Raw genomic sequence first — 17,452 nt, forward strand, 5'->3', positions numbered from 1 at the left:
GTGGGTTATTGTAATAAATTTAATAGAAATTGTGCTTTAGTATCTCTTTTTACTAAATAGTAAGTACATGTGTTTTTTCTTGCCAAAAGCTTTTCTTCTTAAAAGGGTTTTATTCAAATTAAGTACATATTTAAAAAAAGTTACTTAAAGTATTTCATTACATTACACACTCGAAGGTTTTTACTACTTAGCTTCAGCCCATTTATGTGCGTGTTTTATAAAATTTGTATATTTATTAAATAGGTCTTGAAAAGCAGTTGAAAGAGGTACTCGTACAGCAATAAAACTAAACTGCCTTTTTACATCAGCTTTAAAAAAACTGCATTGTATTATTACATAATTTGAGTTCAGGGAGAAGAGCGCTGTAGGTACCTACCTAGTGTATTAAGAGTAGTACAATAAGCAAATCATCGTAGGTACAACGGCAGTTAAACAAAAATAATTACTTCACTTGTTACATCCCAAATTCTTGCAACAAAAGGTCCAGCAAGTCAACCTAAAAATAAAAACCAAACCGAGTTACAACGCCACACAACTGCCGCTACTTGCCCTGTGGACATCGACAAAAACCGTGCAGCCTGCCTCCGTATGTGTGCGTGCATACCAACGCACACACACAGCCGCGCCGCATACCGAGGCGCGCGGGCGCACCGATTGCTGCGTTTTGCATCGAAGCCTCAGTTCTAAAGCTACTTTTAGGGTCATCAAACGCTTTATAGATTGAAAACACGTCAAAACTTTATAAATTAACAACCCTATTTCTACTTTTAAAAACAGAACAGTGCGTGTAAGTGACGTGAAGTGAAATGAAAGTTTTGATTGCAACAATTTCAACGTGTTAAGTTTTAATTTAAGGTTGTGTTAAGTTTGTGGTTAAGTGAAAAGTGCTGGATAACTAGGTGTGGTGACATCAGTGCTATGGCAGGGTTCGTGAGGGGTTGAAAGATGTGGAAAGACACTTTCTACGTGAAATCTGTAAGGAAAAAGGGGACCAGCATATAGGTGAGTTTACAATTGGTGAAAATATTGGAAATAATTTAGGGGTACATATTTCTAAAAACTGCTTACTGAACTAACAATTAACCCTAAGATAAGGATCCTGAGATCAAAATTTTAGTCATCTTACATTTTGTTCGAGAACGATTTTTCTGCTCTATACAGCACAACCGAGCTTTGAATTTGAACCCAAGATTTTTGATCACCACATTAATTGTGTGTATTGATATTTAAGTGTCAAAATACGGAAGAAGAATAAACTTTATTCAAAGATACAAATTATTGTAGAACCAAAAAAATTAAATTCAATACCATTTCGTACCTTGTCACGTATATGCTGAGAGACTGCAATATACGAGGGGCGTTCAAAATATTCTCGGTATTGATATCTTACGACCTCTTCTAAAATTTCTTTCGTTACTGGCCGCTAAGGTTTATTCATTGACATTAAAAAAAAGTATAATTCGAACCGAGATAGTCTTTTGTTTTTCTGCAATTGCTGAACAAACATGAACATCCTGTGCGAATTGACAATGTTAACTAAATTAGAACATCGATGCGTGATAAAATTCTTGACAAAACAGGGTAAAAATCAAAAAACCATAAAAGAGGAAATGGATTGTGTTTACCGTGAGTCTGCTCCTTCTTTATCTACCATTCAAAAGTGGTCAAGCGAGTTTAAACGCGGAAGGGAGAGTATTGAAGATGACCCTAGACCTGGCCGGCCTGTAGTAGCTACTTCACAAGAAAATATTGATAAAGTGGAAAAACTTATATTGGAAGATGGTCGAGTGAAGGTAAAATCTATAGCACAAGTAACCAATCTCTCTATTGGTACCGTACATGATATTATACATGACCATCTTAATATGTCAAAAGTAAGTGCAAGATGGGTTCCGCGAATGCTGACTCGGCTTCAAAAAGACATGCGTGTAGCTTGTTGTTCCGATTTTATTGACCTGTGCGGTGAAAATCCTGATGAGGTGCTGCAAAGAATAGTTACTGGAGATGAAACCTGGGTTCATCATTATGACCCAGAGAGTAAACAAGAGTCCATGCAGTGGCACATTAAGGGTTCAGCTCATCCCAAGAAGTTGAAGGTCATCCCTTCAGCTGGCAAGGTCATGGCCACGATATTTTGGGATTGTGAAGGAGTATTACTAATCGATTATAAAGAAAAAGGTGTAAATATCACAGGACAGTACTACGCTAACATTCTACGTCAATTAAAGGATGTAATTAAAGAAAAGAGGCGAGGAAAGTTAACCAAAGGTATTCTGCTTCTGCATGACAACGCCCCCGTCCATACTGCTCATATTGCCAAGGCAGCTATTGTTGAACGTGGGTTTAAAACTGTTACTCACCCACCGTATAGTCCGGACTTAGCCCCCAGCGACTTCTTTTTGCTCCCCAATCTTAAAAAGGATCTGCGTGGAAATAAATTTTCTGACGATGAAGCATTGAAGGCGGCAGTGGAGGAGCATTTTTACACGAAAGATAAAAAATATTTTTACGAGGGATTAAAAAAAATAATTGATCGATCTTTTAAGTGTATGAACATAGGGGGGGAGTATATTGAAAAATAAAAATATCAAACTTTTCGTACTTGTTTGTTTTCATTCTCATACCGAGAATATTTTGAATACCCCTCGTACGTGCGGTTCGGAGGTCGGTCTAATTCTAATAATTCATCATCTTCCTGTCGTTGTCCCGGCATTTTGCCACGGCTCATGGGAGCCTAGGGTCCGCTTGGCAACTAATCCCAGTAATTGGCGTGGGCACTAGTTTTTACGAAAGCGACTGCCATCTGACCTTCCAACCCAGAGGGTAAACTAGGCCCGTATTGGGATTAGTCCGGTGTCCTCACGATGTTTTCCTTCACCGAAAAGCGACTGGTAAATATCAAATGATTATTAGTTAATAAACCCAACTCAGCTGTCTGTCCTTAAATTAAATCAATGGTCATGCAGCGGATGTGGTAATTCGTTTGATGTGACCTTTGTAAAAGTTATCTTTGGAATTTTGTCGGGATTTTTGAAGATTACATGGGGATGGTGATGCAGCTTTGCTGCAGAGTTGAGATGTCACTGTCAATTGCCAATCTCCTTGATCAAATAATGATCAGATTGAATGCCTAATCGTAACGCGTGGAATTACCTGTCGCCCTCGGTATTTCTGGACCGATATTTACGACTTTCAAACCTTGAAGAAAAGAGCGTAGGTACTCTTATAATATATTAAAGGCCGGCAAATCACTTGCAATCCCTCTATTGTTGCAGGTGTCTATGGGTGACGGTAATTGCTTACCATCAGACGATTCGTCTGCTCGTTTGCCACCTACATGCCATTGGTTATACGCTGAAAGTTCAACTTTGTCTGTTTGTTCAACTTCCTTTGACCCAAAGTATAATGTATTTTTGAAGCTTATGTTATTTTTAACTTTTCGCGTTTTCAGAGTTCCCTAAATTTAATTGTATGGAAAGATTCATCGTAAAGCGCCGCGGCGCGCCGGGCTACGTTGATCAGTCTGTCACTGTCAAGTGCTGATGGTGCAACTGGCACTTAAACTTCAAATCGAATCACATTCGGGGCAAAGTCCTATAAAATCCGCAGATACTTACTGATGCTAAATAATGTTAAAAACTACAATTCCCAAATTGGTTACATACAAACTGTTCTTGGTCGGCTACATTATGAAAGGTAAAATATAATAGTGAGTAAGTTTTCCCGCTAGTTCGCATTTCGAACACAATAATGGCATGTCAAACGGTCCTGTCGCAAAACCCGTATTGAGACGTCGGAAATAAAGCTAAATTAATTATGTTGAATCGCGATAGTCGCTGTTGACATACCATTTTCGTGCTAGAGTCGAGGGCGAAGGTAATAAACACGCGATCTTAAGCTTTCTTAGTTACTGTCTGTAAGCAAAATTGTACATCTTCCCATGATCATTTTGTGCGATATTCTGCCCACGTTGCGTTTCTGTTTTCTCTACAATGTCTGCCTTTAGTAATCAGGTTCATGTCACGCATTGTATTGATCGTTTTATATTGATCATAACAATTTTCAACTGTATTTTCTCTATGTCTCAATGGATAATGGTCGGGACGGATAATGGTCAGCACGATGAACGTTCTAAGGCAACGCTTTATTGACGTATCAAAGCAAGTCCATATTTGGCTCATAACGCTAAAGAATGGGAATAATAGAGCGGACAATGGGATTGCGGATAGGCAACTCGCGGGGTAAGATGGGTAGTATCTAGCCAGCACTATAGGTGACAGTCCATTTCCAACCGCAGCTACTGTTCATTTTACTATGGAAATTGACAGTAACAGCGACGCGTTCAGTACCAGTAGTGCAGCTGCGGTCAGAAATGGAATGTTACCCTAAAACATGGCCATGTCTGGAGAATTTAACTTTGTTCTCAAGGTAATAAGAACATTGTTATCTGAAATTGTGGGACGCAAGAGTTATGGCCACCTGTAGCCTCTAAGTGATAAATATTTATCAAACTCTTTTACATATCCTCAGGGGTTTCAGGATTTTATATCCGAGAATGAATTTGAATAACAATTTTACTTAGGCCATTTTTGTTATTAACCTCTATAACCACCAAAAATCTTCATTTAGGTCTCTAAAGCAGGTGTGTAGGTACATTTTTGCTCGCACAGAATTCCGCAGACGGATTTACCTATCTGGGAACGACTACTTCAGACTAATTAATAATTGTGAGTGACGGAATTAACGTCACAATCGCGGCAACAATGAGGCGGCGAATGTCACTCATTTTATCAACCGCAACAGTAATGCAGCCGCAGTTGACAACCGAACGGCACCTTTACTTACGAAGCTAATCCCGAACGTACCCGGCGTAAATTTTAAGTAGTATATTTTTTATGTAGGTATTATGAATTATTTATATAGGTACTTAAGGTACTAGTAGTTATTTATCTTTATTCTTTAGGGGTAAGTGCATGTATGCCATTCTCCTTGTACCAATGTCGGTCTGTGTAGGAATTTGCCCCTAAATCGATTAAAACAAACTGACAAAAGATAATCGCAACGTATTGATAGACAAATATTATCCCAGTTTGTGTCCCTAAAGTAATCAGTAACTCATAACTCTCGTCTCCTCAACATGGTCATCTGAAACAGGATTAAAATTAACTCACTTTCACATCGAGGCTTTAAGGACGAGCATCCGCTAAAATGAGGTCAATGCTATTTACTGCTTTTATCCAAACCAGAATATGTACACACCGCGAGTTCCAATAACCCCACAGATGAACATTGCGGATGTACAGTCGCCATCAGATACATCGGAGCTGCCAAAGTGCTCAAAAATATCTGAACACGCACTCTAACGCCTTGGCAATAGAGACGTGTTCAGATATTTGTGAGCGCCTTGGTCGCCTCGATATAATTGATGGCGACTGTACTGGGACAAGACGCTATAGGTACTTACTTACTTCTGAGAATATTTGGGGCATTATCCATGAAAAGGGACCTTATTGTCGATGGCGCTTACGCCGCACAGCGTCGCGCGACATTGTATTTACATCGGAGCATCGTTAATAATGGCGTATAAACCGCCATCGACAATAAGGTCCCTTTTCATAGATAACGTCACATTTAAGCACTGTATCCAACAAAATACGTCGCGATAAATCCGCGTTATATCAAATTTGCTCCCAGCTTTGAGTGCATTTTTTGGTCACGCTGGCTCGTTGCTTCCTATAAAACTTTTGATGGGTAATGCGTTGCAAACAAACTTATGGTAAACATTTGTGGTAAGCGGCTCCCCCCAAGTGGTTAAAAAAGCAAATTTTGAAATAAGTAAAAAACTTGGACACTTACATTTATCGTATGTTAGCAAAAAAGTTAAAAAAATATTACCAGTGCTTTATGTTAAGATAAGTGCCCTAATGGATAAACTTATTTCGGTTGAATTAAGTTTGGCGTTATCACAGTTCGTCAGAATGTCAAGTAAAGAACTTGTTTAGGGCAGGGATCGGATACCGGTATTTTTTGTATGGGAACGGAAACGCTATTTTTTCGTTCTTTGCTAATTACTTCATTTCTAATTGGGCAATCTAATAATACGAAGTCGTAACCTAATAAAAACACAACTGGGTCCTACATTTCGAGTATAAAATAATTCGAAAAATATGGTTATTTCTAAGTTTTTGCAAAAAACCGGTTCCGATCCCTGGTTTAGGGTACAGTTTAAATATAAATGTAGGTATACCTTTTGCATTATTAAGTTTAAACTAAAATACGATCATAAAGTAAACATATTTTTGACTTACATCGCGTTTTAATAAAGGTAAAAAAAAAGTGTTTAAAAACGTAAAGAGACTTAAAAATATGTCATTCCTATATTCGCTGCAATTGGGTAAGCTACGCTAGTTCAGTTCAGTCGTCGCGACGTCAAAGATAATACGATTTTGTACCGTACGCCTTTGTAATAAGGCCAAAAATGTAAACACATATCTTTGACGTCGACTGCACAATACCTAGAAGGCCCGAGTTTGAGAATCTCGTCTGAGACGATGATTTATAACAACCGTTTTTCCTTTATTTAAATAAATCTAAACTATTTGATACTACAACTCAGTATAGGTATCTCAAACAATAAACACAGTTTAATAATCCAATTAAAATATGTTTGTAATCATTTACTAGATACTGTGCGATAGAATTAATTAAGTAGTGCCTGCAGTATAACGGCTACAGAAAACATTATTTTCTCACCGCATAACTAGTTTCGCACATTTCAGACTGTAAATAGCCTGATTAGGCTAAACACAACACAGTCTCGCCTAATAAATAAACGTCAGAATCACTTAAGACGATTGGAAGGCCCAATGCCCTTGAGCGTCAGGGCGGAGCTAAGCGCTCTGTACCCGCACCACCCGCTTACCCCGCTCGCTGCGATCGTACGTGAATTTTGTATCGCTGCACCGCCACGAGGTTCAAAGAATAAGATACAGCCCAGAGGCGTGCAGTTGGCGCTATACTCGTATACCTTTTGTTTGCAGCCGTGCGATTGCCAAGTCATTATATGTATTACAAATTAAAGATATATATTTGATACAGTTTTAACACCCCCTGGCACTGATTAAAATAACCGACATGGTTTCACATTACATCTCAAAACTTTTTTGTAGTAGAAGCGTTGCGAGACTTGCACCTTTTTACATGTAATTTTTTTGATGGGATCTCATCTCTTTTTGTAGACAGTCCTTCTTTTCGGGTACTCATACTATGTATACACATATCATAAAGAAACACATCTTCATTCATACTCACATCGTACATCGTAGTGTACCTTTACTTTACTACCTACTATTTGTAGGAACTGCAACAGTAACTTTGTAATAGCAAATATTTATATGGGATTACAAACTTACTTATGCAGTTCTTAGATCTTTAAAACGTGACTGATATTGCAATATTTTTAGGTTTTAAAATTAAATTTAAAAACTACTTATATTTAAAATTTGAAGCTTGTGGATATACTAGAAGTACCTTAGAATTATGATGATCGTAGGTGAGTGAGTGAGTGAGTGAGTGTGTCAGTGTCGAAAATAAGGAACTTTGACGTACAATAATTCTTAAACTACTAGTTCAAATTGAATGTTTTTTAAGAATATATCTTAAGCATGTTTAGCCCTATATATTACTGAAAATTCAGGGTTTTAGCTTCAGCCAGCACAAAATTACAGGACGTCGAAAATGGCCTGAATCGCTTCGAGAAAAGGATGGTACGGCCTCTTTTTTTGCTCGACTTGGCGGGGGCACTGCCGTGCCCCCAGATTTACTTAATATACTAACATCATTTTAATGGGTAACAATCCTAAAAATGTAATGGTTTCTGAATCAAACTATATAGTATATACCTACAACATAAATTGCCAATGTTGATCAATTTTTTTTAGAAATTGAACTTTATTAATAACGTTAAATTTTAATGGCAATATGTCGGCGCATGTTCGAAAACATTTTTTATATATTTCAAATGAAGCTTTCTCAAACATAAGTGGAAATATTATCATTACGTTCGTAATAATAGGCTGCGAAACACCGTGTTGCGCGCGCTAAAGCGCGTCACAACCAAATCAACATTCTGCAGTTTTTTAATCTTTGGTCACAATAACTCCAATTTTATTGCACCTCGGCTCAGAACAAGCATGCAGAATACAAGGAAGGCACGGAGCGACGAGCGACACAGCCTCCTCGTCTCAAAGCTAGCACACGACTGCCGGCCACGCCTTTTTCGAGCTACATACGCACAAAATGTTGAAAAATATTCGATTTCTTAAAAAAAAAATTATTTATTAACATTATTCTACGTTGCATTTGTAGTATCTGTTAAAACAATTATTCTAGTTTAAAAATAACTTTAATCGAATAAACCGTTTACTAGAAATAGGCAAAGTTAGTCGCAAAACGGCCTGTCGTAATGTTCCTTTTTTGGAAAAACTATAAGTCATAGGGAACAAGTCAAACGTTGGAAATGTTGTACATAAAACGTAAAATCATATATATTTTTTTCATATTTTTTTGTTGAATCGTTAAGAAGATATAGACTCTAGAATGTTAGAGTTTTCGGCCAAAAACGGCGTCTAGCGCCTTAACATAACCGGACATCTGGCTGAGCTCTCATCATTGTATTCAAAGCGATTTTTGCTTCCAATAAACATGTATTGTCTGTATTGACAGTTAAGACTAACTTTGTTGCATGTAAAAAATGCGTCGGAAAGAAACGTTGGCAAACAGCTTCCTCTTGGCTACTCTTTATTGTATTTAAATTATTGTGCCGTAATCTCCGGTGGATACTAGTAAGAAGTCAGTCCTGACACGGACACTTCATTTTAATTAAGTCTTATTGACCGAATATAACACTTGCCAAGTATGTTTTTATCCGTATCCGTAAACTATAAGTACCTACCTAAATACTTAGTCTACAGTTTGAAAAAAATACAAAGTTAGTACCTATTTATTATAACAACAAAAGTTAAAACGACACATACCGAAATCAGAACATCAGTAAGGTTCTCAAAATTTGCATAAATAGATAATAATCACTTCCGATACGAGGCAGCGTGGCTGGCAAAAGTATGTTAATGTTTAGAAACCATGCAAAAAAATATTGATGACTTCGTTTAAAGGATGATCTGATACGGTTTCAATACCAACAAGCGAATATTTGAGCGGTTCATTCATTTGAGACGAGAATATTGAGGAAGTGACACCGAGAAAGTGATAATATCGCGTTGCGTCATTGCACTTTATAAGCTTGAACTGCCGTTTGTATTTTTTAATAATTTATAGGTAGGCTTGGAAGGTTTTCGCTTGGACACTAATAGTGGCGGCAGCGCGTCAAACATATCCACAGGCAAGCCGGGGCTAATTTGGCTTACATATTTGCTTTACGAATCTGCTAAAACGTCCAAAAACAGGCAAGCCGGTGAGAATCGGCTTTTATGGACGCACCGCCGCTGTTGGACACACGATAATGTTAAGGATTGGTTTGCCTATTGCTTTAAAAATTAACTTTTTAACAGACATGCAGTTATCTTTTTCTGGTTTATCAATACCACTATTTGCATAGTACGAGTAATGGACGACTCACGCTAGACCGGGCCATGCCCGGGCCGAGGCGTCAGATATGTCATTTTCTATGACGGCTGATCGGTGATCGCGTGGTGCTTTCCATAAAAAACGAAGCGCCGGAAGCTCCATCCGGCCCCGGCCCGGTCTAGCGTGAGTCATCCTTAAGATCAAACAGGAGCTGAGATTTAAATATTTTAGGTAAATATACCCGTCTCGTTAACGGAAGCGGCTCCTAAAACTAGTGCGATAAGGACAAGGCGAAAAATCCTGCGTAAAAATCTCAAAAATCGAGGTTTCGTACTCGACTGTTTCCTCCTCCAAAACTTAACCGATCGTAACCAAATTTGGAAATCTAAATGATTATGAAATGTAACGGTATCTGTGTTGGACCGTTTTGCTTTTTTAGCTAATTGATAGGTATAAGTTGAATACCACGCTTCTCATTGCGGCATAGTCAATTAGGCCATTTTGGCCATTTTTGAAGGGCTCTAGCGCCTTAAAAAACAAAAATATTGAAAAAAAGCAAAACGGTCCGACACAGATATTGACAATATTAATCTGTGTTGAAAAAATCATTGCTCTAGCTTCAAAACCCACGGAGGAAACAGTCGAGTACGTTTGTATGGAGAAATGACCACTCCTGTTGGCTCTTAACGCTTCATTACGCCCATGTCTCCACAGGCATCTTACTAAAGGTATGTTAATCAAAGTACAGTATCCTTCAGGAAGAAATGGGCGGACGTAACTACTAGCTGTTCAAGTTATCTGACTTTATAGCTCTTAGCTGACTTAGCTCGACATTGCACAGAAGACGCGTTTAATAGCAGGAAGTAAGAGTTAAAGCCAGGCGGTCTAGAGTAGTCTAGACACCATATCTACCACATCAAAAAAGACGTAACAGCATTATCATTTCAAAAACACATCATTCCTTTCGTATTAACAGAGAAATAGCCAGTATTATAGCGACAGATTTTAAAAGGGCGCAAGGAAACTAAAAAACTAGACGCATAGGTTGTTATGGAGAGAATGTCGGTTATTATCTCCGATCAACAGATAAAGTGACATAGCGATAAAACACGTTTTGCTTCATAAATGGGGATAGAAAGATAAAATGCGCTAATAACTGAACTAACGAAGTCGTTTAATATGTATGCGTCAAAAATGAATAACGTAGTGAATGTTTTTAATAACGGTTTTCTCATATTTCTACACTTATATCTGATCTGACCCTTATGAACTAGTTGCTCGAGGTTCGTCGATGCATTGTTTGTTCCGCGGGCCAAAGTAGGTCTTGGCATGTGGTACAAGTATGTCGCTATTCGCTTTTACTATTTTATCATAGTCAAAGTGATTGATGCCTGGGAATTCCAGGTTAAACCGTTAACTTAGTGTCAAATTGTACTGGTAACCATGGTAAGGTTTATCCGGTTAACCTCGGATTAGAGGGATGGTGCAAGTGGCCCTGCATCATGCTATGCTAGAGCAAGTTCTTAGTAAGAGGCGCTTGTTTTATGCTGGAATAGCTGGACCAAATAGAATTATGCTAACCAACCAGCCTGGTGTATAAGTAGGTACCTATGCTTCAGTAATCGTACATTTAAGTAGCTATAAAATATGACTCACCAATTAAGAGTAAGATTAGGAACACGCAGATATTTTCTGCAATCGAAACCTCACCCTAAGCTTTAATTTGTCCGCAACCACTAATGAAAATGTGTATTTAAGTATTAATCTAGAAATCGACATTTCACTTCAGGTTTCTCTTCATAGAGTACGTGACGGGAATTATAGGCCAAGAGCTTACAGTAAATCAGTACTCCAATTACTTCATACACGTATAATTATGAATTTATGTTAACGAGTAGGGCTACCGTTTGTAGTATATTAGAACATCCGGTAGTCTAACGTTTTATTATAATTTAAGAGAAGTTGACGTTTATGTCGGTGACCGACCAGTGCAGTTCGTATGCTAGTACTGATGGTGATTTAACCTTCCATATTTTTTAATGAATGTTGTTATTAAAAATCGTGGGCTCCAACCTCGGTTGTGCTGTATAGAGTAGAAAAAAACCGATTTTTTTTTATATGACTATTAAAGTTTTTATCCTTAGGATCCTTATCATACATAGATAAGAGGTTTTAGTCATATCATAATTATGTCTTATATACCTATTAAATTTAAGAGCAACACTGCTACACGCACTAAACAAATTCGGGATCATGTTTATATAACTTGTCCTTAACTGTTATTATGAAAATTATACGGGAATTTATTATCATTTGTTGGATGCAAGTTATTGTCAAAGCGATTTACGAATGTGTCAACTCAATGCATTAAAATCTTTTCTATATAATTATCGGCTATGTTCTCCGCAGTAAGCTCCGATTATAGTTATTAAATATATAGTGTTCTCCTTAATACTAATATCGCATAAATCACCCTGGCAGTAGACACGCTGGCCAATTTGCCAACTGGTCGCTACCAGAGCAATCTGGAGAGAAAGTATCCACAACCTTCAATTAGTGATTAGTTATGCCAGTAAAGCGAATGAACGCTGATCCGCTTTTAATTGTAAAACACCTTCATTAAACGACCAGCCTCTTCTACTATAAAGCCGCGCTCACGGAGTTTGCATGGACTCTTGATTCTCATGACATTTGATACTACATTGTATTTATTTATACTTAGTTTTACTATATACATACCTACATATTTAAATACCTAATTGTAACCGACAGTATGCCAAATGTACATTCAGAATATGTACACACAGCTGCAAAAATGCATACCTACTTTATGAATGGAATTAATTAATAAAGTGAATAGGTATGCACTTTTGCAGCTCACAGTACATGAAGGTTTTAATTTTAAATGGTCACGTGTGGCATTTCGGTGGAATATGCGCCAGTTTTCACGATCCTCAAAAACGAGTTGCTCCTCAAAAACATCTACCTAAATCAAATTGATAAAAAATAACCTATAGATAGATTGAGCCTATTCCGTTGGTTTATTTGATTGAATAGATACGGGCATAAGACCCGCATTAGAGAAAGACGAGAAAGTAGAAAAGAAAAACTTTGTACCAGCCCTTATTTAATTCCGATTTGTTCAATGTTTGCCTGTGTAATCAAATCTTATGTCAAATGTTACCAATTCAGTTAGCCTAAAAATACTATCTGTAGGTAGGTACTGTTTTTAAGTACCTACAAACGAGTAGCAAGTTATTAAAATAGGCTGATGATGGAAAACTCGAAGTTATGAAACAACTTTATCTTAGTTATTAAGTAACCCCCGACGCAAAAAGAGGGGTATTTTAATGATTGACGCCAATGTCTGCCTGTCTGTCTGTGGTATCGTAGCTCTCTGACAGATGGACCGATTTCGATGTGGATATTTTTAACGTGAAAGCGAGTTTCCTTGTGGTGCAATAGAAGAATATCAGCTCATTTCCAAAATGATGTAAGGCATTAAATATTAGCATTAAGTAATATAGCGTAAGGCATATAGCGTACCTAGTTTTTTTTTAATAATTTAATAGTTATAGCTAGGTACCTACACAAATTGGCTATTAAGAATAGTTTAGCCCAATTAGCTTCCTAATAATAGTCCTAGTCCAAATAAATGTCAAATGCTAAAGTTGTTCTTGTCTCAACATTGGATCGATGAAGTCCGATTAGCAACATCCCACGCACTACAATTAAAAGCTTGTGAACCTTCTGTGGCCGTATTGATCGTCAGATCGTGTACACACGGCTTTAGCAGAACTGGGTGCTACAAACGCGTCAGATGTGAGATAAATGGCGGACAACTTTAGATCAATTGAAGTGGATATTCGTAGCTAGGGTTTGCACGACGGATCCGAAATCCACGACGGATCCAGATCCGGATAATTGCATACATTTCGGATCCGGATTGCAAACCCTATTCGTAGCGTAAATGTGGGGTGAAACGTGGGTGAAACGCTACTTAATATGCGGTTGCTTTCTCTGGTTAAGATAAGACGGGGTTGGAGTTGGAGGTTTAGTGGGGTTAAACTGTACAAATTTTACAGAGGTTGGTACTTCGATTTTGAGTTTCAGTTCTCGCCTGTTTTCTTCTTTTGATTTGGCTGGATATTTGTTGCCGAATAATAAATATACGGCATGCTGTTTTATAATTAAATAATTTCATTACGAATAGTACTATCACGCTCCGCGATTGTTACGCCATTTAGGGTTCTAGCTAAATTGGACATTACATAGCGTAAGTATGAAACATCCAATTTAGCTAGAACCAATGACGTAACAATCCCGTGTAGTGACTGTACTAAGTAAATGTAACATTCAACTCTGCAATTGCTACATAGATATGGTTTTCTTCAGCTGCAGAAAACCTTTGACATAAGCATTTCCGACTACGCTAGGCCGAAATCATAGATTTAGGTATGTACGATTGTATCCAATATTTACCAAATTCACTGACCCCACTTTCAAATTTTAAAAATTTTGTCTTGACGATCTCATCCGTATTGGGAACTGAGCGCAAAGCGATTCGGATATGGGACGCAAACAGCAATTCACAGACTGCTAAGTACGAACATTACCCTAAAAAAGCCTCTATAATGTACTTGTACATCACAAAGGTTCTATTAGTGTGAAACTGCCTAGATTAGACATGAGAATGCCTACAGCTGCATAAGCAATGGCCAGCGAAGGTCGTGAGTGCCGTTATATACCGTCTTTCTTTTTATATAACTGTTGGAGATCACAGGTTTAGCACCACGTGAGTAACAGCAACTCTTAACTTAACTAATCATTTGTAGACCTTGTGTCCTCGCAACAAGGTTCAAGATTAGTCAGTTAGTGGAAGATACTTGTAGGCATATGAGCAACATAAGGGCAAGTGAACCTGTTAAGTGACTTTGTTGCCTTAATGTTACTCGTATGGGATTTAATTTAAAGACCTCATAAATACGATTCCTCCTTCCTTATAAATACGTTTAAGATTTTTTTATAAACTTAATTTCCGAAAGTACAAAAAAAGGAGTAAATTATGTAAAAACTCACATCTCATAACAATTAGGTACCCACCTAAAGAGTGGATGATGGCAGACGGCTTGGCTTTAGGTACTAGGTAGTGAGAGAATGTTATGAAAAAGATAGGTTTTAAATGGTGGTCCTTACATTGAGACTAAAGTTGTTTCACACAACGAGCTGTAAAATTGCATATACGAGTACACATTATTTGAATATTGGCAGACGGTCATAAAACTTACAAAGAATAAACGACTTTCTGAATTTATAAAAAGTTCTCCGCAAAAGTACTTTGAAGGCATAAAACAATAATGTTCGCAATAACGGGGCCACTTTGGGTTTAAGTTCACACCCCATAAGGCCATAACGTATAATTGGGCAATTCCCAAACTAAAGCAGTAAACTGAATACTCGGACAATCGGGATCGCGTGTCTTCACCCATCATTTCGCAACTCACGCCATCTCGTGGGAACTTAGGAATCGATTCACACAGATCGGTTATGATCAGTATCTTGACTCAATAGACTTACCTATGATGTTATTCATAAACAACAACGTATGTCAAATCTAACAAGCTATTGATATTGTTTGTCCCTATCTATGTTTTTTGTATGATACAGCATTTTACCTAGATATGTGATTTGTATGGAAATATAAAATGAAATAAATGTGTACCTACCCTTATACACTTCTACGAACACATTTACACTTGACTGGAGATTGACACTGAACTAAAGAACTTTTCATAGTTCTTTTCTTTTTAGTGGTTTATTGGTTGGTTTACCTAGTTAATCTAACGTATAAAAATAAGTTATTGGCAAAATAGTTAGTTATTTACGATACAAGTGCGGAAAAGAGGAAATTCGAAACGAGTGGCGATAAATTAAAACACGACCGAGTATTTTAAATCGACACGAGATGCGAATTACCTATTCGCACGTGTATCGTACAACGTTTTACAGTACATGGCCCTTTAAACTTTTGACATACACACGAAAAGTGCTATTTTACGCACTAGTGCGGGAAAATAGGGCCATATGTACTGTAAAATATATTTTTGGTTCAAGCTTTTATCGCTGTTATTTTACCTATTTACTCATCAAGAAAATTCTAACAACCCAAAACACAATATGTTTGCGTTGTTTTATCACAGAGTTCCCATGCCACCCAGACCTCCTGTCGCCATTATTAGATCAGCTTCATGTCATCATATTATTCACCATATCATCATATTATTACAATCTGAAATCGAGAAGTGGGTCAAATTTATAATACTAACAGGCCAAGTTAAATAAAAACTTGTCATAGTTGTAATAATAATATTGAAGATTGGTGTTTACTAATTGCTTTCTCTCGTCTGATTTCAGTAGTTAAAACACTGTTCCTGAATCAACCGTGAGTGATATCTTAAAAGCGATTAGCTAACGTGATTTATATATTTAGCTTCAGATCTGATATGCTGATTCGGTTCAGTCACGACCAAACCCGATGGATAAACAATGGAAGAAAGCATTTTATTGTTATTGTAAAGCAGTGTTCAGCCATGGGCATAAATATGTATACACAGTTAAACTTTATCACGGCGGTATAGGATGAAAAAATTGAAAAATCAACAATTGGATGAACTGGCTGTATTTGGCTTTGCTTGATTTGATCTTTGGTATTTTTGCGTATTTATATCAGTCAATTTAATTGTTCTAAGTAGGTAATAGATAGATCAAAAATCTTTAATTTAACTTATATCCGAAACATATTTAGACATGTACAATTTAATAGAAGGAGAATGTGGAGAAAATAGAACTTCGAAAACAAAGTTTGTGTATGAATTATAACCTCACGCTTCCTCATTAGATTAATGCTGTTTTATGTCACCTTTCGTTTTATCTTGGTATGTTAGAAAGTGACGGCAAATATCTTGATGGGGCATAAACGCGTGCTTCCGTCTCATTAGTCGCTTATTTATCTTTTTCGACTTTGTCGTAAATAACGCATAAAATTACACGGAAAGTTTTAACGGTCACAACGGTGAACGATAATGTATTAGGTATTACCTACTATACTATAAGTATGTATGCCTAATTGGCGCAAATCCGGATAAAAACGTAAATCCCCGGATAGTATTAAACATTAAACACTTTCTCTTTCTGGTATAATATAAGCAATTATGTCGGCATCCACATGCAGTTACTTCTTCGAATTCAGAGCCTAGGAGGCGTATTCATATATTAATTCTTGATATGAAACGGTTATGGATATGATCTGTCAGCTGTCAACATTTCAACAGTGACGTTTCTCCAACCAAAATTATCTCTGTTGATAACTACAACATCATATCCCTAACCGTTTCATAACAAGATTATAAAGTTCGAATCGCCCTCCAGGGTCCGGTGAATATTGAATTAAATTATACTTGTTATTAGCGGAAGAATTACGTAACTTTGACTAGGACACGTATGTAGATACATTGGCCCGTTAAAGTTATCCAAGCATTCATTACCATATTTAGTGTACAATACTATGTTTACGTAGATAGGTTTCGCATCCGAACTAAAATGTGGCTTTAAATGGTAATAAACATGTCAAAGTGACAAATAAAGGCAAATGCTGTTTAAATCTGTTTTATAGCAGTATTTTGTATAGCATTTAAGTACCGTTTCAGAAACAAAAGTCGACAGATAACCATAATTTAACACTGAGAGGCCAATAAACGTACAAAATATTCCAAAACTCATCGGCTTTATCGTCTACAAGTTAAGGTTCAAAATGAAACATTTTAGTTTCTTTTCTATGATGCCGTATAATTAAACTTCACATAGACTA

At 37.2% G+C, this 17,452-nt stretch overlaps 1 protein-coding gene across 1 annotated transcript in view; it reads left to right on the forward strand.

The window, feature by feature from the left end:
* The first annotated feature begins 604 nt into the window (after nt 1-604).
* The window catches only part of LOC134662043 (F-box/LRR-repeat protein 7), a 103,845-nt gene continuing 86,997 nt past the window's right edge, over nt 605-17,452 (forward strand). Inside the window, exon 1 of the mRNA XM_063518312.1 lies at nt 605-1,002. The gene's annotated coding sequence lies outside the window, so the exon portion shown is untranslated. The remainder of the gene's footprint in view (nt 1,003-17,452) is intronic.

Source organism: Cydia amplana, chromosome 1 (genome assembly GCF_948474715.1).
Source record: "Cydia amplana chromosome 1, ilCydAmpl1.1, whole genome shotgun sequence".
Taxonomy (NCBI): Eukaryota; Metazoa; Arthropoda; class Insecta; order Lepidoptera; family Tortricidae; genus Cydia; species Cydia amplana.